We start from the raw sequence: 26,925 nt of genomic DNA, 5'->3' as shown, positions 1-26,925 counted from the left end.
CCCATACTACTTTACATTGATATAATTTTTAAAAATGATATAATTTATAATAACTTCATTATATTGTTAATAATATTGAATAATATAAAATACTATAATATATTAATAAATACAAAAATAACGTATACTATTTTATTATTGCATAAACAGCATTTTATATGTTAACTCCATTTTATTTTATTTTATTATTTAAAAAAAAATTTTTTTTTTTTTAACGTTTATTTATTTTTGAGACAGGGAGAGACAGAGCATGAACAGGGGAGGGTCAGAGAGAGGGAGACACAGAATCTGAAGCAGGCTCCAGGCTCGGAGCTGTCAGCACAGAGCCCGATGCGGGGCTCGAACTCACGGACTGCGAGATCATGACCTGAGCCGAAGTCAGCCGCTTAACCGACTGAGCCACCCAGGCGCCCCTATTTTTTTTAACTTTATTTTGAGAGAGAGACAGCATGAGTGGGAAAGGGGCAGAAAGAGTGAGGGAGAGAGATAATCCAAAGCAGGCTCTGTGCTGTCCGCACAGAGCCCGACGTGGAGCTCGAACTCACAAAACTGTGAGATCATGACCTGAGCCGAAATCAAGATTTGGATGCTTGACCGACTACATGTACCACTCTGTTTTACAGTACAGGGAAAACACTTCATGCAGGACTGTAGAACTTCATGGACTGTGTTTGGGGTGCCTGGCTGGCTCAGTTGGTAGAGCATGTGACTCGATCTCAGGGTGTTGAGTTTAAGCCCCACGTCGGGCATAGAGCTGACTTAAAAAAAAAAAAAAAGAAAAAGGCTTGGGGCACCTGGGTGGCTCCCTCGGTTGGACATCTGACTTCGGCTCAGGTCATGATCTCACCGTGAGTTCGAGCCCCATGTGGGGCTCTGTGCTGACAGCTCAGATCCTGGAGCTTGCCTCAGGTTCTGTGTCTCCCTGTCTCTCTGCCCCTCCCCTGCTCATACTCTGTCCTTCTCTGTCTCTCAAAAATAAATAAGCATAAGAGGCACCTGGGTGTCTCAGTCCGTTAAGCATCCACCTCTTGATTTCAGCTCAGATCATGACCTCACAGTTGTGGGATCGAGCCCTGAATCGGGGTCCATGCTGACAGAACAGAGTCTCTCTCTCCCCATCTCTCTGCCCCTCCCCTGCTTGCACTTTCTCTCTCTCTCAAGGTAAATAACTTAAAAAAAAAAAAAAAAAAAAAAGAACTGAAGTTCACATACAGGCAGGACCTCATGTCAAAGACCAAGAGTGGAGCTGGCAGGCGGCATTGAAATGATTTTAGTGTGTATGCAATGAGTGCTCTCGGTGACCATGTCCTTTGTCCTACACTCTCCACAGAACCCCACATTTCTTTGCGCTGTCTATAGTGGTCTGCCGAGGCTCCCGCTGCTGCAAAGCACCATGAATACATTGAAACAAACTTTTCTCTTCTCACAGTTCTGGAGGCTACATGGCCAGAAACAAGGTGCTGACCCGGCTGGTTCCTTCTGAGGACAGTGAGAGAGAATCTGTCCCAGGCCGCCCTCCTGCAAGCACTCCCTGGCTCGTAGGTGATATCTTCTCTCTGTGCACGTCTTTGTGTCCAAATTTCCTCTTTCCATAAGGACATCACTTGTACTCAGGGCCCACCCTCACGCCCTTATCTGAACCCGGTTACCTGTGTGGATCACATAGCTCCACACATGGTCACGTTCCAAAGTCTCAACAGCTTTTTTTTGGAGCAGGGCCCAGTGCAACCCATAACATCCACCCCCTTCAAAGGGAGATCCCACAGGTGCGTGGCCGGCCAGGGCTGCCCCCTGCACTCTCTGGCTTTCCATATTTGCACACTGTGTCTTTCTAAACGTTTGAGCTCCCTATTTATCCATGCAGGGTGGTGGGGGGGGTGGGGGGGCAGTCTTACGCAATGTTTAGTGCAGGAATCAGTGAGGGATCTTTGAGCCAGTCCACATGGCCCCCATTCTGGGTGAAAAGGTGGAAGACAAGGAAACTGCCCAAGGTTCCCTGGACCCAGGGACCCAGGGACGGAACAAGATTCTCAGGAAAGTCTTTGGGAGGCTGCACAGCCACATGGTGGAGAAGGAGGGCCTCGGGGACACCTGCCTGAGCTGGAATCCGGCTCTGGGACTCGTAGCTAAATGACCTTGAGCAAGTCACGTGACCTCTGTGTGTCTCCATTTCCTCACGTGTAAGATGGCTCTATGATGGTACCTACCTCGTGAGGGTTAGAAGACGGGATACGTTCAGGGTGCCTGGGTGTCTCGGTTGAGCACCCGACTTCAGCTCAAGTCATGATCTCTTGGTTTGCGGGTCGAACCCTGCATCTGGGTCTGTGCTGACAGCTCAGAGCCTGGAGCCTGCTTCCAATTTTGTGTCTCCCTCTCTCTGCCCCTCTCCTGCCCATGGTCTGTCTCTCTCTGTCTCTCAAAAATAAATAAAACATTAAATGATTTTATAAAAAGAGGACACATGTGGGGTGCCTTGTGCCACACCTGCACACACATCTACACACACACAGTGCCCACTAAGGGTTAGCTTGGTGTTGTCACTTTCAGGGTCATTCATTCCTCCTGTCGTGAACCTGTCCTGCAGTCCTGCCCGGCCTGATTGTGGGGCCTCGGGTCGGGGTGGGGGATTGGGCTTGCAGTCAGGTGTGCTGAGGCAGAATGCTGGCCTCTCCCCTTCTTGGATGTGCAAGCTTCAGGTCCCCGAGGCTCAGTTTCCCCATCTTTAAATGGGGCCGATGGTATTACTAATCATAGAGAGTCCTGGTGAAGCGTAAAGACCATTCCTTCTTTCAACACATACTTCCTGTGGTCCTTTTCTATACACCCTAGGGTCTGTCTAGATATTGAATACATCCACAAGGCAATTATTTAGCAAGCTGGGGGGACATAAGTGCTATAGGGAAAAACAAAGCAGAGAATGGGGAAGAGAGAAAGTGGCGATTTTGTGAAGGGACCTTTGGACAAAGACCTGAAGGGGAAGAGGGAGTGACTCATGAGGAAACAGGAAGTGCAAAGGCCCTGGGACAGGAGTGTGCCTGGTGGGTTTGAAGGAAGGCATAGAAGCCGGTGTGGCTGGAACAGAACAGGGGAGTGGAAAGGAGGAGGTGAATGCAGAAAAGGACAGAGGCTTCTGGAAGGACCTTGGTCCTACAAAGAGGTCAAGTGTAGTCATTGGAAATACTGCACATGTTTTGGGGGCATTGCTTTGCCCCAGGGATTATGCTGGGTGTTGGGGCCTCGAAGAGCTCAGCCCTGCACTTGGAACCACTGGGGGTTTGCAAAGCAGCTTTCTGGGGAGTCCTTGGGTCTCCATCTGGGTCTGCTTATTTTGCGACCAGAAATGGGTGTTCTGAAAGCCTTTGGAAGTGGAGCAAATACACCCTTTCAACATCTCGTGGCTTATTTATTAGAAATGACTTAATTGGGGCCCCTGGGTGGTTCAGTTGGTTAAGCGTCTGACTTTGGCTCAGGTCATGATCTCGCGGTTTGTGGGTTCGAGCCCCGCGTCGGGCTCTGTGCTGACAGCTCGGAGCCTGGAGCCCGCTTCGGATTCTGTGTCTCCCTCTCTCTCTGCCCCTCCCCTGCTCATGCTCTGTCTCCCTCTGTCACAAAAATAAATACGACATTAAAAAGAAAAAAAAAAAAGAAATTACTTAATTTATTTTTTTCCCTAGGGGTGGCTGAAGCCCCCTGCTTGCCTGGCTTTCTTTTTCTTCTGCCCCCGATGATGGCTGAGCTTGGTTCGTCTGCTTTTTCTGTAGCCCTCCAGGAAAATGCTGCCAGCCTTCGGGACCGGCACGAATAATATATTCTTATGAAGCGCATTTTTATTATTCTCCAAATCTTTAAGATGTCAGTCCGTTGAATTTGGAACTGGAATCAGATGGGGCCACTGGACTCAGCTGTTCTCCACCCCCTCCCCCTTCCCCCCCAGCCCCTTCCTGGTTTTGTTCACTTCAGATGATGCCAGTTCCTGTGTCTTTATCTCTGTGTCCTTCCCTGTTTCTTCGCTGCCTCCTTGTCTCTGTGTTGACTCCACCAATATCGACATTGGGACTGGATGCTGCTGTGTTAATGGCGTCCCTGGTCCCCACGCACTAGATGCCAGTAGCACCTCCTCCCCAGTTGTGACAATATGACACATCGCCAGACACAGTCACCTGTCCCCTGGGGGACACAGTTGCCTCGAGAACCCCTGGTCTGTCCCCTTCTCATCTGTGTGTGTCTCTGATTAACTTTCTCTCTCTCTGTCTCTGGCCAACACGAGCCGGTAGTTAGGGGGGAACTGTCCCCAGGCCTGGGAAGCCAGGCTGTGCCCTGTCTCTTGGCTGTGCTCTGCCTCGTCCTCAGTTTCCATGCGGTGGGGCCGTGAGCTGGTGGAGGAGTAGGAGTGAGGCCAGAGGCCCGTGGGAACTTTGGGAGTCTCTCCTTGCATGAACCTGGGAACCTGGAGGATCCCAGGCTGCTCTCCAGCCTCTGGTGGTCCGTTCGAGACCCACCGTATTGGGCTTGGATAGACACATGATAGTGGCCTGTGGCCTGTGTCCAGGATTCCAAAAGATGCCCGAGCAGTCGAGTAACTACTGCACTGGGGCTGTCCTGTCTCTTGTTGGAACCCGAATCTGAACAAATCAAGTGCCAAGTGTCTCCTGAGTCCCCCATGGTGTGGGTGCTGGCCTGGCCCTGGTAAATTCTGGGCTGTCACGTGACCAGCCGCTGGTAAATTCTGGGCTGTCACGTGAGCCATGCTGGCCCAGAAACCCAAGCGTGTGCCTGCTCCGTGCCCTGGGCGGGCACATGCTCCCTGCCAAGGGCATTCCCAGAGCACCGTCACCTCCTGCTCCCTTACTTGCCACATCTGGCCCTGACTCCCATCCCAGGAGAGGTGGGAAGTGGCTGGTCTGAGGGTCTTGGTTGTGAGCACCCTCGGGTCCCTGAACCACAGAGGGAGGGGCCAAGGCAGGTGCTGAAGACTGCACAATGGCAGAGCAGACAGGGGACTCACAGACCCTGCTTGGAATCCAGATTCTGCGGCTCACCAGCTGTGTGACCTTAAGCAGATCACTTCACCTCTCTGAGCTTCTGTTTCTTCTTTTTTTTTTTTTTAAAGTTTATGTATTTATTTTGAAGAGGCAGAGACTGCATGAGTGGGGGAGGGGCAGAGAGAGAGAGAGAGAGAGAGAGAGAGAGAGAGAGAGAGAGAGAGAGGATCCCAAGCAGGCTCCGTGCTGTCAGTGCAGAGCCCTGTGCGGGACTCAAGCTCATAAAACCTTGAGATGGTGACCTGAGCCGAAACCAAGAGTCGGGTGCTTAATCGACTGAACCACCCAGGTTCCCCTGTTTCCTCTTCCACAGTATAGCAATAATACCACCCAGTGGTGTATGTGGCTTATGTACACCCAGAGTGGATCGTTTAACACCTTTTACTTTCTTTTTGGGGGCAGCTTTATTCAGATACAATTCACATGCCATATACTTCACCCACTAAAAGTATAATTTGATGGTTTTGAGCATATTACATTATTGATTTAAATATTTGTGGTAAAATATGTATCACATAAAATTTACCATGCTGACCATTAAAAAAAATTTTTTTTTTAATGTTTTTTTTTGAGACAGAGAGAGACAGAGCATGAACGGGGGAGGGTCAGAGGGAGAGAGGGAGACACAGAATCCGAAGCAGGCTCCAGGCTCCAAGCTGTCAGCACAGACCCCGATGCGGGGCTTGAACTCACGGACCGTGAGATCATGACCTGAGCCGAAGTTGGACGTTCAACCAACTGAGCCACTCAGGCACCCCTAAAAAGTTTTTTTAAATGTCTGTTTATTTATTTATTTATTTATTTATTTATTTATTTAATTTTTTTTTTTTTAACGTTTATTTATTTTTGAGACAGAGAGAGACAGAGCATGAACAGGGGGGAGGGGCAGAGAGAGGGAGACACAGAATTGGAAGCAGGCTCCAGGCTCTGAGCCATCAGCCCAGAGCCCGACGCGGGGCTCGAACTCACGGACCGCGAGATCATGACCTGAGCCGAAGTAGGCACTCAACCAACTAAGCCACCCAGGTGCCCTCCCACACTGACCATTTCAAAGTGTGCAAATCAGTGGCATTAGTTACATTAGGGACAAAATGATCTGTGATAGTAGCAATCACAGACACTTGATTTGCCCTTCATATCATGAAACACTTAAAAAATTAAATTTTTAATTGAAGTACAGTTATATACTATACATATATAGTATACATGTATACTATACATGTATACTATACATGTATAGAAGTACAGTTATATACTATATACATATAATATACTATTATTATATGTATATTATGTATATATGTATTATATGTATATTATACTATATTATATGTATAATATAGTATATTATGTATTATATACTATACATATAATAGTATATTAGTTTCAGGTGGACAGCACAGAGATTTGACACTTACCTACATTACGAAATACTTAGCATGAAAAGTGTAGTCACCACCTGTCACCATAGAATGTTAGTATACCATTATTGGCTGCATTCTGTCTCTTGTACTTTTCATCCCGGTGACTCATCTGTTTTATAACCAGAAGCTTGTACCTCTTCATCCCTGTCCCCTATTTCACCCGTCCCTGCCACTCCCCTGCTTCTTTCCTTTTGAAACAAAGGATTAATAGGGCGCCTGGATGGCTCAGTGGGCTGAGTGTCTGACTTCAGCTCAGGTCATGATCTTGTGGTCTGTGAGTTCCAGCCCTGTGTCAGGCTCTGTGCTGATGGTGCAGAGGCTACTTGCGATTCTCTCTTTCCCTCTCTCTCCGCTTCTGCCCCACTCGTGCTCGCTCGCTCTCTTCAAAACAAAACAAAACAAAACAAAACAAAACACCAAAGGATTAACAGCTAAAAGAGAAGCGTCCAGTTCAGTTTTAAACATGTTACTCGAATTCACTAAATTGTTCCGTATGTGAATTGGAATTCGCACTTGCCGAGCAAAAAGAGCTCACCCCGAAGATCCCACCATTTCGAGGTCCTCAGCTGTAAACACAGAGTGACAGAATGGGAGTAAGTCCAGCTCTGTCTCCCTGTCACTGTGCCCTCCTTGAGCGTGTTGACTCTGCTGCTCGCACCCAGGGACACTGAGCGCCACGCCGGTGTTGGAGATGTGCATTGCCCCCTGACAGAACGCCGAGGGCCCCCAGAGACCAGGAATTTTCTCTCCAAACAAACACGGAGCCGGGTCTGTTTGGCTGTGTAGCTGGGCATTCTCCAAATTCACTTCTGGAGAATGCGAAGTTTATTAAAAGGTGAGTAATAAATATGTGCTGATTTGAAGTTTAGGTATATATTATTAAAACTCAGCGGAGCCCTGAGTAATGTATAGAATGGGGAGTCACTATGTTGTTCTCCTGAAACTAATACAACACTGTAGGTCAACTGTACTTTAGTAATACATTGAAATCCCCCTCTGTCTCCAGCAGAAACTCAATGCTATTTGCAAAGACGAGGTAGCCCCCTTATTGTCTGCCCCGGGGGGCCACCCCACGTCCCACCAGGCTGTGGATTGAGGGTCAGCGTTCACTCGCAGGAAGGACCCAGCGCGCTCACTGTGTGTCGTGGGCATTTGATGGATGACGCCTCTGTCATGGTCAGTATGGGCTAATGGCCTTTCCATTGACAGGGTTTTCACGGCCTGTTTAGGAATCTCTGCATTTTCTCATCTTCGGTGTGGTCCTCATGCAAGTGTAGGTCATTGTGTTCCCGTCTGAAACCCTTCTCCAACAGGACAGGTGTATGGAATGTTCAAGAATCGAACTTCATGCTGTTTTTCTGTGTAATTTGCTGGGGAAGAAAGAGTAACCTGCGTTTGTCTGAGCCTTTCTACTTTGGGGATATCGGTGGGAGCTCACGGAAGATCCCCTTTTTATTAAAGTCCTCAAAGTAAATTCCGGGGACCAAGTGTCCACATGTCACAGAAAGGAACAGAACAGCCAGGCATTTAAGGCTAGGCCGGGGCGGTGACGTGGGAAAAGGCTCTGTCCCAGAGTAACCCTGGATCAAATCCTGACCCCACCCTTCCAGCCTATCCCTGCCCCCCTCCCCTCCCCTGTCCCAGAGCCTCCCCTCTGCACCACGCCTGACACGGCCCAGGCTCACACCCCACTGCAGGGATGAAGAGATGCTGATGTTAAGTGAACAGCGTCTGGATGCCCAGTGCAAATCTCCCAGCTCCCGAGTCCTGGGGCGCCCCACATTTGGACACCTGGATTCCCCAGAATTGTATGTCTGTGTGTGTGCCTGTGGGCTCCCTGGTAGCTCTTGGTCCCAGGCAGGCCAATTGCTCTGGGCCAGCTGCCTACCTACCCCGTGGCTCCTAGAAGTCTGAGGCTGGCTTTGTTGGAGATCCATTTGGGTGTCCTTTTTGCCCTGCATCCGTTTCCTGGGGTGGTCTGAACAAAAGACCAGGCATTGGGTGGCTTAAACCTCCGGAAGTTATTCTCTACCGGTCTGGGGGCCAGAGTGTCTCCACAGGGCGTCCTCCCTCCCAGGACTCTGGCTCCAACCCGCCAGCTCCTGGTTTGTGCCCCCAGCCCCTGGTGTCTTGGCTTGTAGCTACCCCACCCCAGCTCTCCCCATGACTCTGTCCGACCTCCCGTCTTATACAGACACCCGTCATTGGATTTAGGCCTCTCTCCTCAATTTAGGTCTCATCTCAACTCTTGCACCTGTGAAGATGCTATTTCCAAATCAGGTCACATTCTAAGGTTCCAGGTGGACCTGAATTTTGGTGGGGGACCCTCTTCGACCCATACCAGTCCCCACCTCGTCCTGATCCCCATCCCGAATCTTCTCCGTGACCCATCAGGGCAAAGGGCTCTTGATGAGGTGGCTTCCCTGAGGGGTCATTTGGATCCAGCGGCACAAGGATCCAGGCCTGGGAGCCGGATGACCATGAAATGGTAGCTTGGTGGGGGGAGGGGATGAGAAGGGAGAGCCCGGGTGGGGTCGGGGTCCAGGTCCAAGTCCGGGGCTAGGATGGGAAGCCAGCAGGGCAGCTGGAGACACTTTTTCATGTGGCTCCTGCTTGTGATGAGAGAGTGACAGAGAGGCAGGATCTGAAGCTGGAATATTCTCTGGGCGGGGATAGTTCTCTGCTGGGATCTGGAGATGGGTCATGGAAGAGTGCTGTCGGTGCAGCGGTTCTCAGCCCCACACTCAGATCTTTGCAACCAGAATTGCCGGGGAGGGGAGTGGGGGTGGGGCGGGCTGTCCTGGTGGCTGCATCTTGCAGGGGAGGCTGAGCACGGCTGAGCTGGAGGTCCAGTCCCTGCAAGGCTTGCACAGCCTCCCCCAACCCCAACCCCCCGGGGGGCCAGGGTGGATTGCTCACATGGGTGACCTTGAAAAGCCCCTCGTGTGGAAACATACTCGCCTCTGCAGGGCCCAGTGTCGGGGCTGAGGGTCCCCGGGTGATAACTCATGCAGCATCGGGCGCTTGGGCAGGGGGGGCATGGCTAAAATACTGTTCTTGGGCTCTGCCCCTGACAGCCTGCTTCTTTCCAATTACCCTGGTGCCTGCAGTGATAAATCCTGTCCGCCCAAGTCTGGATGCTGGGCACGCTGGGCCCTGCCTCCTCCCTTCTGAGTGGACCCTGGGCCTTCTTCCTTGCAGACCCTCCTGCCCCTGACTCTGTAGGACAGAGGAGCCAGGTGCCCTAATGCTTTGTTCTGGGCCAAATTGTGCCCCCCTCCCCCACCCCATTCATAGGCAGAAGTCCTAGCTCCCAGCACCTCCCAATGTGGCTGTCTGTTGAGGTGGGGTTTTCAGAGAGGTGATTAAGTAACAAGAGATCACTAGGGTGGGCCCTAATTCAGTAGGATTGTTGTCCTTATGGGAAGAGGAAATGTGGGGACACCTGGGTGGCTCAGTCGGTTGAGCATTGCAACTCAGGTCCTGATCTTGCGGGTTCGTGAGTTCGAGCCCCACGTCCGGGGGCTGTGCTGACAGCTCAGATCCTGGAGCCTGCTTGAGATTCTCTGTCTCCCTCTCTCTCTGCTTGTTGCCCGCTCATACTCTCTCTTTCTCTCTCTCTCTGTCTCAAAAAGAAACAGAAACAAAAAAAAAGAAGAGGAAATTTGGACATAGACACGTGTAGAAGGAGAATGTCATAGAAACACGCAGATGGCTGTCTGCCCACCACAGAGAGAGGCCACAGAAGAAACCAGCCTGCCTGACACCTTGCTCCTGGACTCCCAACCTCCAGGACTGTGACGGGACAGGAGAAATCCCTGTTGTTCAAGCTGCCAGGTCAGGGGCGGCCCGAGCCCGTTAAGTGGCACGTGCTCCCACCCTGCCCTGGGACCTTGGGGCCAGCCCACGATGACGTAGCACTTGTTTGCAAGCTTTGTTTCCTTGACCTCACGGCTGATTTTTCCACATGAAACCCTGTGTCGCTCCTCAAATGTATAACAGAAAAGCGGGAGTGTTCTGGCTGTGCTGTTCAGCATCCTTATTCTCAACCCCCCCTGTAGCCCTGGGCGCTTTCCTTAGAGGACCCTGTAAACACCACTGCACAGAAGAGTGCTACTCATTTTGCAGAAGAGTAACTTCTGCAGAAAAACGTGAAATGTGTTACTTCTTTTCCTCTCGGTGCTGCTACATGCCTCATGGCTCCAGAGAATCAGTGCAGTCCAGAGTCAGCCGATGCCGTGTAGAGTGGAACGCTGGGTTTGCAGGCCCATGCCAGGGCTCAAGTCCCTCCTCTCCACTCCCTGGCCGAGTGCCATTTGAACAGGTCACCTGAGCTCTATGAGCCACGTTTTCTCCTCTGTAAAGCGGCACAAGGTGCTGAGATTGTGCGTGAGTCCAGAAGCCGCCTTGTAGAATAAACGTGAGTTTTGGAGTCAGTTCTGCGTTTGAACCCGGCTCTGCCGCCTCGTAGCTGTGTGGCCTTGGGTAAGTCGAGTGACCTCTCTGAGCTTCTTTCACGTGTCACAAAATATTCTTTAGATTTTTTTTTTAAATTACGTTTTTAATTTTGATTCCAGTATAGTTGACATACAGTGTTACATTAGTTTCAAGTGTACAATATAGTGATTCAACAATTCTATATATTTCTCAGTGCTCATCATAATAGATAAGGGTACTCTTTGGATTTTTAAAACAATCGAGAAATGTAAAAACCATACTTACAGGTGGTTGCACAAAAACACAGAGGGCTAGATTTGGCCGGTGGGCTGTAGTTTGCTGACCCGCAGGTTAGACTGTGAAAGCCTCCAAAGCGCGAGCAATTTCCTTTATATTCTCAGCGGACTCCCTGTAGATCCAGGAAATGGCTGGTGAATGAGAACGTCTTGCTACCTCTTAGAGATAGTAATGTGGCTACTGGCTGGAGATATGAATGTGAACATGGCATGTTGCCGGTACAGAAGGTTGTTCTGGAAAGACAGAAGCCCCTTCCGGGGGGAATTTGCATCTTAGGAGAGAAGGCAGGGAGAGCTAACAACCTTGGAAGTTGCTGCAATTCTGGAGAAGCTGCCCTGGCTCCTCAGCCACTCCCCACTCAGGCAGCAGGGGGCGCTAGAGGACCGCTTTCCTCTGCGTGTCCGGGCAGCCGGGAAGCCTTGTCTGCGGCGCCCTGCCAGGAGGTGGGAGATGCTGGGGATGGCCCAGACGACCTCCGAGTGTCTTTTCTGCCCATTGAAGCTTGGCTTTTTTTTTTTTTTTTTTTTTTTTTTGTGCCGAGGAATCCACAGGGATGAACTTCCCGGAGCTGGCTGGCAGCCGTGAGTTCTGCAGGAGCAGCCCCCTGTCCCCAGAAATGCAATAAAATGAGAACACGTCTCATGTTGCAGGGGGCTGTCTGTCATCTTGGAGTTTCAATGTTTCAGAATCGCAGCGACCACAGCTTTTGGTGTGTATGTATGTGTTGATGGAGGGATTAGTGGGGCGGGGGGGGGGGGGGGGGGGGGCGGGGAATGGAGGGAAGCCAGGGCTTTCTTCAGATTACAGGCAGGCCCAGGAGACACATGGCAAACACCAGGCAGGAAGGAAACGGTCAGATTGGGCTGTTTTGGGTGCTGAGGACCCACAAATGACACTCTCTTAGTCTTGAAAACCTCAGAGAAAGCCGAGAGGTGAGACCATCTGAAAACTTCTAATGGCCGCCTGTGCTGGCTGGGCCCGTGTTGCATATGGTCTGTTCTGTGATTCTTCGTGTCCCTATTTTATAACAGGGAGAAAAGATCACAGGTCCATGGTGTTCAGCATGGTTTTCTCAGCAAGGATCCCGACCAGTAGGAGCTGCTCAGAAGTGTATGTCCCGCCCACCCCGCCCCTTCCAGGGCCCCCTGCATTAGACACTGCAGTTGGGGGCCAGCAGCTGACCCCTGACAAGCCCTCCAGGTGAGTGGGATGCATGCACCATGGGTGAGAATCACGGGTGACCTGTAGCTGTTTTCAGCCTTGGCTGCACATTGGAACCTCTTGGCTTTCAAGCCACAAGGGGACCACGCCTCAGACCCATTGCATCAGGCCCTCCAGGCTTGGGACCGGCACCTGTGGTTGATTCGAAGCCAGCCAAGGTCAAGCCCGGTGGTGCACTGGAAGGTGGTTTTGGGGTCAGCCAGACTCAAGTTCAAATCCCAGCTTTCTCACTTGCTGGCTGTTTGACCCTGGGCAAGGCACACCCCTTTCCTGGCCCCCAGGAAGTTTCCTGTGCTGGACTTTTGAAATCCTCTTTCCTGCCTGGCAGAATTTGTTTGAGGACTGAGCAAAGCGTCCTGTGTATGGAAGCACCTAGAACAAAACCTGGTGCCCCGAGGGAGTTCAGTACATGATGGTTCGTCTCTGCTCCCTTCTGTTGGACTCTGGGATTTTTCTAGAGCAGGGACCACATCCTAGTTTTCTTTGCATCCCCAGGGAATAATTCATCGCGTGTGCCCTGCACGGCTGGGAGAGAGCTGGGGAAGTGGGCATGTGAGAGGCTCAGCTACCAGATTTCTTCCCTTACAGCCCGGCTGCCATGGGCTAGGATCACCTTTCTCTGCATCGTCTTAACTAAGGTCAGCCCTGGTGTCTGTTCATACGACAAACACTCGGTCCCCTTGACCTTCAGGAATCTATCCTGGTACAAACGAAATGGCCAGAATGTTAGGATATGTGTGCAAAGATATTTATTGGTGTGTCGTCTGCCCTGGCAATAATTGGAAACATTACTTTACCAATAGGTGAATAATAGAATCAATTCTGGCACATTCAGTATTATGGAACATCATGGGTCATTACGAAGAATTAGGTAGATCTCCCTGTATTGATCTGGGAGGCACACTATCTATCGCTCAGCAATAAAGCAACTTGCTGATTCATGCCTGTGACATGATTCCTTTTTTTTTTTTCTTTTGAGGAAAAAGAGCCTCCATGTTATATGTGCATTTGTGTGTGTGGTACAGGGTTTGGAGGAGGGGGCAATAAAGATAAGCAGAGCATGGAAGAATATGAAGGATGTTACCTTGTAGGATTGCAGGCAGGGCTGAAACCCATTCACTCATTCGTTTCGTTCATGGTTTTGTTCAATTCATAGTTATTTATTTAAAAAAAAAGTTTAATGTTTATTTATTTAGAGAGAGACAGAGCGCCAGCAGGGGAGGGGCAGAGAGAGAGGGAGACACAGAACCCAATGCAGGCTCCAGGCTCTGAGCTGTCAGCACAGAGCCTGAGGTGGGGCTCGAACTCACCGACTGCGAGATCATGCCCTGAGCCGAAGTTGGATGCTTAACCCACCGAGCCACCCAGGCGCCCCTCACTTAATATTTATTTAGGGGCACTGCAGCTCTGGGGAAACGGCTCTGAACAAAGCAGACCAAGTCCTTGCTTTCAGGCGGCTGGAGTGTGCCGGGACATTCCATTTGAGCCCCGTGAAGAGTGTCCCTTGGTCCTAGACACCCTAGGGTGGGGAGGGTCCCCCACGGAACTTGCATGTCAGCACAGGGAAGATGGGAGAACAGGTGTTAGGGGATGCCGATATTTTGGTGGGAAACCAGCGGTTCTGGAACTCTCTTGATTTGCTTACAGTGAGAATGCCCCCCCCCCCCCGCCCCCCACTGCGGCCGCCCCTAAGTTCCAATGGGCTGTCAGAGATTGAGGAGAGTGAGGGCTGAGCAATCCAAATGTCCCAAGAGTCAGCGGCCCAGTCTCGCTTTTGCTGAGTTGGCAGCAGGACCTAATTTGTTAATTAAGAGGCATCGAGAGCTGTCCTCGTGTTTTGATTAACCTGATGGCCTTCCCAGCACCACTTGGGTTCAGCTGTAGACGTCGCCACAGCTTTTAATGAAATGATCTGGAGGGCCATTTGGAGGCACTTGCCATTATTAGGCAGCTCATCGAAACCGATAACTGAGCTGGCAGCCGAGCCGAGCCGGCCGGAGCCGTGCCCAACGAGCACTCGGGTCCTGGTTTTCAAGCCCCACGCTGCATCTTTCAGTCATGCTTGAGGGATCGCTGCTGGCCTTTTCGGCTTTCACCCGATTTGCTCTGCACCGGAAGTGCAGCCCGGAGACGGCTCATGAGCTCAGAGGCTGTGGCAGACGTGTTGGTGTCCTGCCCATGACCCCCTGGCCCCGGGGTCTGCCATCTGTGAGTACCTGTGACACCCTAGACTCTGTGCAGGGTTTCCCTCACTGGCCCGGGCGCGGCTGGAAGTGTAGGGGGTCAATGTGGAGTTGACTCGTGTCCCCCACAAAGATGTTGAAGTCCTAACCCCCAGGAAATAGGCGCTTTGCAGATATCAAGCTAAGGTGAGGTCACTGGGGCGGGCCCTAACCCCGTATGACCGTGTACTTATAAAAGGGGGAAGTCTGGGGTCGCCTGGGTGGCTCAGTTGGTCAAGCGCCCAACTTTGGCTCAGGTCATGATCTGACGGTTCAAGGGTTTGAGCCCCACGTCGGGCTCTGTGCTGGCAGCTCAGAGCCTGGAGCCTGCTTCAGATTCTGTGTCTCCCTCTCTCTGCCTCTCCCCGGCTTGTGCTCAAAAATAAATAAACATTGGGGCGCCTGGGTGGCTCAGTCGGTTAAGCGGCCGACTTCAGCTCAGGTCACGATCTCGCGGTCCGTGAGTTCGAGCCCCGCATCGGGCTCTGGGCTGATGGCTCAGAGCCTGGAGCCTGCTTCTGATTCTGTGTCTCCCTCTGTCTCTGCCCCTCCCCTGTTCATGCTCTCTCTCTGTCTCAAAAATAAATAAACGTTAAAAAAAAAATTAAAAAAAAATAAATAAACATTAAAAAAGGGGGGGCAGTTATCTGGACACAGAGGCGGACAGGAAAAATGCTGTTTGAACCAGGAGGCAGAGATCAGGATGATGCCCCCACCGGCCAATGGACGCAAAAGATGCTAGCAAGCCCGCGAGGCCAGGACAGACACCCAGAGCAGATCCCCCTCCCAGCCTCAGAAGGACCCAGCCCTGTCCTCACCTTGAGTTCACACTTCCAGCATCCAGATTGGAAGACAGTAGATGTCTCTGGTTGAAGTGCTCGGTTTGTGGTGCTTCCTTACTGTGGCCACAGGAGACCAGTAGGGGAGTTCACACACTCCTGCCCCCACGGAACCTCCTTCCAGGAGGGGCAGACAGGAATTGGTGGACAAGTACCCTGGAGGGATGCTCTGCTTCCCCAAGAGCCCCCTGCTGTGGTGTGGGCCGAGGCCCACTTGCCCAGAGCAAGACCTGTTGACAGGCGTGTCCTGTATTGACCTCTGTCCTTCTTTTCCCGTCTCCTCCCTGTGTTTTCCTGGGATCATGTCCCAGATGAGCAACCTGCACCAGAATTTTCTTCTCAGAGTCTGCTTCTGAGACAGGCCTTGATAGTAGTACGCTCATGTGCACGCGTGTGTGTGCACGCTGTGTGGTGGAAAGACGCCGTTCACAACCTCCCGTGTGCGGGAAAGGTAGCTCTGTGTTCCGATCCCTGCACGGCTGTGATCAGTGTCTTCCTGGAGGAGACAGAGCGGCAGGTCACGGGGCTGCTGGGCAGCGTGAGATCCCTCTACCCTATGCTCCCCTGTCCCCAGTTCTCTCTCTCCTGGGACGCTTGCCAGGACTGACGTCCTTGGTGCTATTGTGGCTGAGAGACGCTGGGGCACAGGCTTATTTGAATTTTGAAAACTACGTCGCTGTTATCCAAGTATATGAAAACAACAACATGGAAACATTTGGAGTCAAGATGCGCCTGGGTGGCCCAGTCGGTTGAGCGTCCGACTCTTGGTTCCAGCTCAGGTCATGATCTCACAGTTTGTGGGTTTGAGCCCCGCGTTGGGCTGCGTGCTGACAGAGCAGAGCCTGCTTGGGAATCTCTCTCCGCTGCCCCTCCCCGCTTATGTGCATGCGTGTGCACAGGCTCTCTCTCTCTCTCTCTCAAAATAAATAAATAAACTTAAAAAAAGGTGGAGGTGCCCTTCACCTTGTCTGTTGCTATTTCCTTTCTTGACTATTAACTGATTTGGATATAGATACCGTCACAGACAGATACAGGTACAGACAGATGCACCTGTAGATAAGATATACACATAGAGACATACGTATGTGTGTGGATACAGGTTTGGATAAACACGTAGATATATCTGTAGGTATACATAGACGTAGGTAGTGTATTTAAAAAATATTTTTTTAGTTTGAAAGCGATAGGGAGGGAGTGAGCACAAGCAGGGGAGGGGCAGAGAAAGGGGGACAGAGAGAGAACCTGAAGCAGGCTTGGTGCTGACAGCAGAGAGCCTGATGCTTGGCTCAAGCTCACCAACTGCGAGATCATGACCTGAGCCAAAGTCAGACGCTCAGCCTACTGAGCCTAAGTGCCCTGGGAGAGAGAGTCTTAAGCAGGTTCCATGCTCAGCGCAGAGCCTGATGTGGGGCTTGATCCCACGGCCCTGGGATCATCATGATCTGAGACAAAATCAGGACTCTGACGCTCAACCGACTGAGCCACCCCAGCACCCCTAGGTAGTGTATTTTTAGATTTACATATCGTTGTGTTGTCTGCATGGTCCGGCGACTTTGCGTTATCGTTAGACGGTTGTCTTGGACGGTTTCTGAAACGCGAACATCTGTCCCCGCCTCATACTTTTCATCCAGTCCTCTGTTAATTGTCAGTTAAGTTGCTTCTCTGTCTTCTGTGGCTCTTCCCTACAATGCTGCAACCATACACATTGTAACAAACACGGAGGTATTTTTGTATTTGTGCAAGGATTTCTGTAGAACAACTTCTTGGAAGTAGGATCCCCAAGTTCAAAGGGAAGCACACTTAAAATTTGGGGAGGCATTATCCAGTTGCCCTCCAAAAAGGTTGAACCAATTTTTGCTCCCGGAGTAATTTAATTTGAATATTAAAAAGGACTGTGACCTCATTTTTGTACTTTAAGCTGGTGAAGTGGGACAGATCCGTGACACGTAAATAGGTTATTACGGATCCAGCAGGCCTGAACCAGCTCCCACTCGGCAGTGCCTTGTTGTTTATTTCCACTGCGTGCACTTGAAAGAGAAAATAACCTGCCCTTCTTTAATATGTTTTATAATCTAAAATTCCTCTGAGAGATGGCAAGGCTTTCCAGCATGGCTGTGAAAAACACGCCCTGGGTAACGGCACGTGTGGAGGTCATGTGGAGCAGAGTCACTTCTGGCCCTTGTAGTCCTGCGGCTGGAAGCAGATCTGCTCCAGCTAGTGCCGTGTGCCTCTAGGGATACTTGTTCAGCGGCAGTAGCTGGCTGATACAGAGCTTTTTTCCTGTGCTCTCCTGCACCTTCTATGTTTTACCCCATGATCTCTGTTACCAAGAGACATTATAACGATCTGCTTACTTCTCCAAGATCGCCACCAGACTGTTTCACCAGAAGGTTGGTGGTAGCCTGACTCTACATCACACACCAGCGTCATTCCCCTCATTTCATCTCGTCACGTACCCATTGTATCCTCTGACATCATCACAGGAAGAAGCGTGAGGGCGGATCAGTCGGGTATTTTGAGAGAGACCACATTCACATAACTTAGCAGAGTACATTGTTATAACTGTTCTATTTTAGTATTAGGTATTTGTTGTTCATTTCTGTGCCTGATTTATGAATTTAACTTTATCGAAGGTATGTGTGTATAGGGAAAAAACATAGTATGTATAGGATTCAGTGCTGTCTGCGGTTTGGGGTGTTCACCGGGGGTCCTGCAACGTATGCCCCGAGGATGGGCGGGATGGAGAGATAAATGAACGACAGAAAGAATCAGTGAGCTTAAGGTGCTCCCATGCCTTGGCTGTCCTGGATCTTCCCAAATACGTTTCTTTTTGAAGAATCGCTCTAATTTTGGCCAATTTTTATTATCCGCCAGAACCGACCATGCAGAAAACCCAAACCTTAGCTAACGCATACGTGCTCAGCGCTTGGTTTACGAAGCACTTCTTCCCCACTTTTGCTTTGCTTCGTGTTTACAACGCTCTGGTGTGAGGTATTGTTCCTCCCCCTTCCCTGGGAGGGCCCTGAGGATCAGACGGGCCGGGGCTTGCCCTCGGCTCCCTGGCTGGCAGGTGGCCTGGAGGAGGCTTGCACTTGGATCTGGTGCTGTCTCCAGGGTCTTCCCCCAGTGGGTCCCACCCGTCACCGAAATGACCCGGGGTCCTTCTCCCAGAATGTGTGTGTGGTGTTTGAGTCTGGTCTTCTCTCCAAGAATGTGTCTTTTGTCCCCTGGGATCCAGGAGAACAGAGGGTTACTTTTTTATGGCCAGGAAAATATTAATGAAAAATGAACCATCGGTGAAATTAATTTCAAAGATTTATGCATTCCCCGTGACTAACAAGCCTGCACCTGTTCATTTGACACCTTTTAACAGCTCCCCGCTCACCCCCCTCCTTCCCAGCCTCTTAAAATTCTCTTTCCCTGAAGGCACCTGGTTGGTGTGTCGAGCAGTGAGATAAATGTACAGTGGGATAGAGACACGACTTGTTAATTAAAAAGGCTGCTCTGCCGGTTCACAGTCAGGAAGAGATGAGCCGGACCGAGCAGCAGGGGATCCCGGTGGGGAGACGGCGGAGGGGTTGTTCTGGGCCGTGTAAACAGCCCCGGTGCAGTGGCACCAGAACAGGCATTGAGGAGCTTTCCCTCTGAGCCCCCTCTGCCTGCCCACACTGGGTCACCCTTCCTCTGCGTGGTCGTGACAGAACGCTTGTTGAATAAACGTGCAGCAGGGGGTCACCCGTCCCCGTCGCCCCGCCCCCATCCATCACGGGCCCCAGCATTTTTCTCTCCCTGCCCCTGCGCCTAGATCCTGTCGTGTTTCCTTGTGCGCTTTGATGGATGGATGCCTCCGAGAGACTGACTCGATGGGTCCTTTCTGGCTGGCAGCTCTCAGAGGTTGGAAGCTTGCATTTTGGACTTTGTCAAAAGCTACTCTGAAATCTAAAATTTGGGGAGCCCCCGGGTGGCTCAGTGGGTTAAGCGTCTGACTCTTGATTTCAGCTCAGGTCGTGATCTCATGGTTCGTGAGTTCAAGCCCTGCGTCAGGCTCTGCACTGCCAGTGTGGAGCCTGCTTGGGATTCTCTCTCTCTCTCTCTCTCTCTCTCTCTCTCTCTCTCTCTCTCTCTCTCCCTCTCTCTCTCCCTCTCTCTCTCCCTCTGTCTTCTCACCCTGCTCTCCTTCTCTCTTTCTCTATCTCTCTCTCTCCCTCTGTCTTCTCCCCTGCTCTCTCTCCTCTCTCTCTTTCTCTCCCTCTCTCTCTCTCTCTCCCTCTGTCTTCTCCTCCCCTTGCTCTCTCTCTCTCTTTCTCTCTCTCTCTCTCTTCTTCTGTCTTCTCCTCCCGCCACTCTCTCTCTCTTTCTCTCTCTTTCTCTTTCTCTCTTTCCCTCTGTCTTCTTCCCCTACTCTCTCTCTCTCTCCCTCTGTCTTCTCTTCCCCCTGCTCTCTCTCTCTTTCTCTCTCTCTCTTCCTCTGTCTTCTCCTCCCCCCGCTCTCTCTCTCTTTCTCTCTCTCCCTCTGTCTTCTCCTCCCCCCGCTCTATCTCTCTCCCTTTCTCTCTCTCTCTTTCTCTCTCTCCCTCTGCCTTCCCCACTCTCTCTCTCTCCCTGTCTTCTCCCCCCCCCTTTGTCTCTCTCCCTCTGTCTTCTCCTCCCCCCACCTATCTCTCTCTCTCTTTCTCTTTCTCTCTCCCTCTGTTTTCTCATCCCCCCGCTCTATCTCTCTCTCCCTCTGTCTTTTCCCCCTGCTCTCTCTCTTTCTCTCTCTTTCTTTTTCTCTCTCTCTTCTTCTCTCTTCTCCTCCCCCCCTCTCTCTTTCTCTCTCTCTTCCTCTGTCTTATCCTCCCCCGCTCTCTCTCTCTTTCTCTCTCTCTCTCTTTCTCTTTCTCTCTCTCTCTCTCCCTCTGTCTTCTCCTCCCCCCCCCCCCCACTCTCTCTCTCTCTCTTTCTCACTCTGCCTCTGTCTTCTCCTCCCCTTGGTCTCTCTCTCTCAAAATTAAAAAAAAGAAAAGAAAAGAAAAGAAATCCAAATTTTCTATCTGTGACAACTGGGCTTTCTTTGGATGTGGCTCCATCTGTGACCAGTCGAATGTCTGCTTCATTCTCAGTCTCCTTCTCTCAGCAACATGAAAGTATTTCTAGAAATTTCTCATTTTCTAGCCTTTCAATGATCTTTTGCCTGAGGTTGATTACCCATCTCCTTCCTTAAGAGAAGGGTGCCTGGGTGGCTCAGCCGGTTAAGCATCCGACGTTGGCTCGGGCCATGATCTCATGGTTCCTGGGTTCGAGCCCCGTGTTGGGCTCTGTGCTGACAGCTTGGAGCCTGGAACCGGCTTTGGGTTTTGTGTCTCCCGCTCTTGGTGCCCCTCCCCCATTTGTGCCCTGTCTCTTTCTCTCCCCGAAATAAATAGACATTAAACATTTTTTAAAAAAAGCTTAAGAGAGATCGAGGGATAACACATGTAGCGTGCATGCCTCCTAGTATGTGGCTGGGTGAATGTTTACGGATGTATACACCTGTGCAAGCACAGACCAGATCAGGATGGCCTATGGGATACTTCCCCCTTCCTCAGAAAGTTCCCTCAAGTGTGTAATTGAACGTGATAGAAGTCAGAAGAGTGGTTCTTTCTGGGGAAGAAGGTATTAACGCAAGTTTCTGAGACTTTTCGAGGTGCTGATTCAGTAAGTCCCAAAAACCTTAGTGAGAGGTCATTGTCAGGGGCTGCGATTTCTCCAATGCACATGGGTCATAGACCCTTCCCCTGGCAGGTACGATCTCCCATATGACCCAGGAACAACCCAGGAATGTTATCTCTGTGAATAGGAGCCAAGTGAACTTCAAGTTTGCCTAAAGGGGCACCTTTTGGCTTGGGTCTCTATATATCCCACAACCTCCTCTCACATTTAAAGACTCTGAAGACCATGTTCTCAGGAGTCAGGTTCTTGATGACACTGTGGTCAGCATCTGGACTCCTGATGCTTCCTTCTCTCTCAGAGAGAAGGATTTCATGTTTGCAATCTTAATCTCTTCATGCCAGAGGGCATTCTAGGTCTTTATCTTGGTGAATAAAGGCTATATATCTAGAAGGGAAGAGGAGTTAGCCGCCATGTCCTAGGACCAATGGAACAGACCAAAGGGATGTCTGAATGGCACATGTCTGGTCATTCAATCGAGTCTGCTAAATCCCTAGCAGGGAATGGAGGGTAGTTGAGAATTTTAAATATTGTTGCTGACTGGTGGGATTAATTTAGAAAGTCTTAGACTATTAGGTTTCTATAGTTTCTTTTTTTTAATTTTTAATGTTTATTTGAGAGAGAGAGAGAGAGACACAGACAGACAGAGTGTGAGTGGGGGAAGGCACAGAATCTGAAGCAGGCTCCAGGCTCTGAGCTGTCAGCACAGAGCCCAACATGGGGCTCAAACTCACGAACTGTGAGATCATGACCTGAGCAGAAGCTGGACGCTTAACTGACTGAGCCACCCAGGTGCTCTGGTTTCTGGAGTTTTAATACAGGTTGCAGCCCTTAGATGTGGGGCAGGGAATCTGAAAAGAAAATGTGGAGGTGAACAGGCAGGAAGGTGGGAAAGACCCTGGGATGGTCCCTTCCCTCTCTTCCCTGTGCATTCTGGAAACGTGCTCACATGGGGTTCTGTAACCAGCGAAGGACTGAGGGTTTGCTGCTGGGTGGTTTCCCTCTGTAAATACCCTCCTGCCTGGAGTCCCGTCGACCTCCTCCTCCCCAGTGCAGGTTTGCTCATGGCTGTTGCTCTTGGGTGTGGAGGCAGAACCAAGGATGTTGGTGACCTCCAGAGACCCCCAGGAGTTGGGGGACATCATCTCTGGTGTTGGGGGCCCTTCCTGGAGGAGCTGCAACCTGTTCCCACGGTGGGAAGGAGGACAGGCTTGCACAAGTTGGAATCCCAGCCCTGCCACGGACGAGCTGTACCACTAGGAAGGTGCTCAGCCTCTCTGGGCCTTATGTCCTTCATTCACAACATGGGACGGTGATGACAGCTGGACCTGTCACACGGTGTTGTTGCATGGCCGAAAGAAGCTAATGTGTGTGTCTGAGACCCAGTGAAGACTACGTTTCTGCTACTGTTATTTAGTTTAGGAATAACACAGACTCAGTTTCGATCCCCCATCCAGTGTTCCTCAGCTGTATGACCTTGGGCAAGTCCCGGAGAGCTTCGGTTTCTTCTGCTGAGAAGAGGGAGCAGTCCTGTAATCTCATAGGACTGCGGGAACAGTGAAAACATGACCACCACCATTAAGGACTGCACAGTGGGTACTCAAGAAATACTACTCCTCACCAAACACGTGATGGGCTGAGGTCTAAAATTGTGTTCAGAGGCCGTGTTTTGAACTAGAAATGCTTTTCCAATAGACACCAGGCTCCAGGGGCTCTTGGGTGGCTCAGTCCATTGAGCACCCGACTTCGGGCTCAGATCATGATCTCGCAGTTTGTGAGTTTGGGCCCTGCATGAGGCTGTCTGCTGTCAGCGTGGAGCCTGATTGGGATCCTCTGTCTCCTTCTGTCTTTTCCCTTTCCCTGCTCATGCTCTCTCTCTGTCTCTCAGAAAGAAATAAAACATTAAAAAAAAAAAAAAAAAGAAATCACTCTCCAGTGAACTGGTAGTGTCCCAAGATGGCCCGCTACATTCTGTTTCTAAGGTTGAGAACATTTGCGTTACGAAATATTTCAAATCTTCAGAAAAGTACAGGAAATAATATGACACGCGTGTACCCACCCTCTGGAGTGAACAGATGTCAACATTTTGTCATATTTGCTTCAGATCCCTCCTTTACAAGAAGAAGAAAAAAATATTCTAGTTCCAGCTTAGATGAGCTATTTAATCGAGAACGTAGCTGAATTTTGGTTCTGATGTGTGGTCTTTTGTGGGTACCAGGGTCACCGGTATGAATACGTGAGTTCCCCGGCCTCTGTGAGCTCACACGTCAGTGAACAGTGAAGGTAACTTGAGAACAGAGAATTGTCCCACCCTGGGGACGTGTGATGCAGCGATGGAAAGCCCAAGAACCATGGTGGCGATGGGAGCACGGGTGGTCAGAAAAAGTTTCTTGAACAGAGCGCCATCCAAGTTGTGCTTTGGACAATGAAGTCGAATTTTGTTGGGTGCGTTAAGGGAGAAGTAGGCTTTCCAGGTGGAGGGAACAGCACTGGCAAAGTCACGGAGGCCAGACGTCCTGACTCTTTACACTGTGAGATGTATTGGTTTCCTGTGGCTTCCATAACAGATCAGCACAAGGCGAGTAGCTTAACAAAATGGAAATGTGTTGTCTCACAGTTTTGGAGGCAGGAAGTCCTAAATCGGGGTCAGCCAGGCCGTCTTCTTTCTGAAGGCTCTGGGAGAGCCCGTGTTTGCGTCTGGTGGTTCTTGGGAATCCCTGGGGCTCCTTGACTTGCTTTATCTGCCTCACTCTGGTCTCTGCTTCCCCCACCACATGGCCACCTCCTCCCTGCCAGTCTGGTTCTCTCCTCTGCTCGTCTTAGGGGACACCACTCCAGCCCCCTCCACTATGACCTCATCTTAATTCGACTAATGACGTCTGCAACAACTCTGGGGCTCAAGGATTTTTTCCCCAGGATGTCTCTCTCCATATGGCGAGCGTGTGTGCATGTTTGTATATACACATGTACACACGCATGTGTGTGGGGATGGAAACACGTATCTTGTAAGTTTTCCTTCTGCTCTGCTCTAAATGTCACTGCTGTAGTTTGTAGGCACAAGGAGGCATTTGTGGCCTGGCTAAGGGTCAAGAACATGCATTCTTGCATTGATTTTTTTTAATGTTTATTTTTGAGAGACAGAGCGTGAGCACCTGGGTGGGGCAGGGGCAGAGAGAGAGAGAGAGAGAGAGAGAGAGAGAGAGAGGGAGGGAGACCCAGAATCCAAAGCAGGCTCCAGGCTCTGAGCTGCCAGCGCAGAGCCCGATGCGGAGCTTGAATTCATGAACCGTGAAATCATGACCTGAGCCGAAGCTGGATGCTCAACCGACTGAGCCACCCAGGCACCCCTGTATTGATTTTTGTTTCCTTTTATTTGCAATGATTTTTTTTTTTTAAACAAAGAAAATTTTCCTCTGGATTTTGCCAAGCCAAGGAATCAAATGGATTATGGAACGTGTCTGAGGCTCGGTCCAGTTAATCCAATATTTCCAGGCATCTGGTAGGTGCCACATGATTAGGCTGTGGCTGGTTCCTTTGTGCCATTTTTAGGTGGCTGGTTGTTGAATATGGCAGGTGCCAGGAAGACCTAATTCATAAAAACGGGCTGGCGGTATGGTCTGAAAGTAAACGAATGCCAAGTGTGGGCAGATGGTTTCTGGAGCATTTATGGGTCTGAGACAGTGCACAGAAAAGGCAGTTGAATTTTGGGGTGTTGAAAGGAGCGTCTGGAACTGTCAGAACCCGAGGACCGGCTGGGGACGGCAGAATGCTCCAGGACGAGGTGCCAGCATACCCCTCATCGGCGTGGCGCCCTGGGGTTGACCGAGACGTTGATTTTGCACCCGTGACCCCTGGGCCCTGCAGCATCTCTGTGACGTAAGCAGTTGCAGATTTTATGGTTCACTCCAGGGATGAGAAAACCGAGACCCAGAGAGGTGATGTTGTGTAACGTCAGGGCTTCTCTAGATGAGTACGTGGAGGGGGGGGGGCGCTTGCCCCCCACCCCCCTTTCCCACATCCTAATGGTGGCCTGGGCCTCTTTCTTCCAGTCTAGGAGGAGGTGTTGTTGTCTCAGGAAGGACTCACAGGGAGGACCCCTCTGGTCACAGGTTGGGGCGTTCCGGGGCTCCCCAGGCATCACATCTCATGCCTCTTTCCTGCCAGTCATCACGCCCTGCTCATGAGGCATTTCATTTATTCCCTCCACACCTCCTCATACCCCGTACTGCCTCCTTTCCTTAGTGGGGACCTGGAGGACTGTTCACTCCCACCCCCCACCTGCCAGGTGTGGTGCAGAGCACTTTATATCCCTTTTTACTTTTTTGTTTTATTTTTTTTAATGTTCATTTATTTATTTTGAGAGAGAGAGAGAGAGAGACAGAGAGAGAGAGAGAGAGAGAGAGAGAACATGCATGTGCCCAAGAAGGGGAGGGGCAGAGAGAGGGGGGAGAGAGAATCCCAGGTAGGCTCCACACCATCAGTACAGAGCCCAATGCGGGACTCAAACTCACGAACCTTGAGATCATGACCTGAGCTGAAATCAAGAGTTGGATGCTCAGCCAACTGAGCCACCCGGGCGCACCAGTATCCATTTTAAACTACATCACCAACAGGAGGGGACTATTGCTGGTATTTGTAGATGGAGAGATTCGGGCAATGGGAGAAGTTGATTGTCCAAAGTCATTTAACTGGATTAGTGCGGCAGGGTAAGTAGGCTTAGTGTTGGCTGGGATAATTTCAGTGGCATAATTTCACTGGGCTCTGTAGAGTGATTCGGGCAAGGGGTGGTGGCCTGGAGGGAATGTGTGAGCCTGATGAGGGGGGTGGTTGGGGGATGGGCTCGGGACTGGCTGGTTTGCTCGCGGAATGTGTGTTCCAAGGTGAGTTGTTGGCTACCTTTAGGAATCAACTAACCCTGGGAGGGCCAGCCCCTTCTGAATCAGCAAGGCTCGAAGATGTCAAAACATCAAGAATATAGACTAAAAAAAAAGGCATGATTAATACCGAGCCCAATTCTTTTGAGCACGAAACCACTTCCTTTCTCCTGCACCCATCCATCCTTGTCAGAGACCAGGAGAGACTTCCTTGAGACTGAGAAGAAAGCAGCATCCTTTTTTTTTTTTTTTTTTTCCTGCCTCTGAAGGATTATTTCCACGTTCCAGAGTTCGTGTGCTCTTTCTCTCTCTGCATCTTTCGCCTCTTGAAACCACTTCCTGTATCACATCCACGATGGCGTGGGACCGTGGCTGGGCCCAGACTGGGTGGTTGTCAGGTCTCTGGATAAAAAGCATTAACACACTGGCCAAAGGCACCATGACGATAATAGTGAACAGACACAGGATATTCAAACCTTGGACAGTTTGCCGCGTCTCTTTCCTAGGGCTGGAGCCCAGGCTGGGGATACTGCACTGTTAACTCTTACAGGTCGGCAGGGAGCAGGGCTCTGGGGATCAGAGACTATCTCCGCCCAGTGCTTGGAGGTGAACTCCAGGGGCTCTGTCTGCCCTGCTGTGGTTCCCCGGGAACTTGGCTACAGAAGTTTCGGCTGAGCTGCAGAGAAAGGGCAGAGAGGTCTATATCTGAGATGAGAGCCTGTGTTGGGAGCCTGTGTTCACATAAATCCTTGGTCTCCGTCTGGGAGTCGCGTAGTAATAACGAGAATAGTAGCTCACACTTATGGGGCTCTTGTGGAGCTAAGCACTCTCCATGCATCATCTCCTGAATTCTTACAGTGACTCTGTGTGGTGGGCATGAG

General features: G+C 50.7%; 1 long non-coding RNA gene across 4 annotated transcripts; it reads left to right on the top strand.

Annotated features, from left to right (window-relative positions):
• The first annotated feature begins 1,163 nt into the window (after window positions 1–1,163).
• On the top strand, window positions 1,164–13,600 carry LOC122209453. 4 transcript variants are annotated; one of them, XR_006197613.1, is made up of 6 exons: window positions 1,164–1,538; window positions 7,129–7,301; window positions 7,476–7,642; window positions 10,102–10,951; window positions 11,752–11,909; window positions 12,232–13,600. It is a non-coding gene; the product is annotated as an uncharacterized LOC122209453 (long non-coding RNA). The 4 variants fall into 4 exon arrangements; XR_006197612.1 differs by having other exon boundaries at window positions 7,473–7,642; XR_006197611.1 differs by having other exon boundaries at window positions 7,129–7,642; window positions 12,232–12,400; window positions 12,917–13,600.
• The last annotated feature ends 13,325 nt before the right edge of the window (window positions 13,601–26,925 follow it).

Source organism: Panthera leo, chromosome E3, assembly GCF_018350215.1.
Source record: "Panthera leo isolate Ple1 chromosome E3, P.leo_Ple1_pat1.1, whole genome shotgun sequence".
Classification (NCBI taxonomy): Eukaryota; Metazoa; Chordata; class Mammalia; order Carnivora; family Felidae; genus Panthera; species Panthera leo.
The sequence above is the reverse complement of the archived record's forward strand: the minus strand, read 5'-3'. Positions and strand labels throughout refer to the sequence as shown.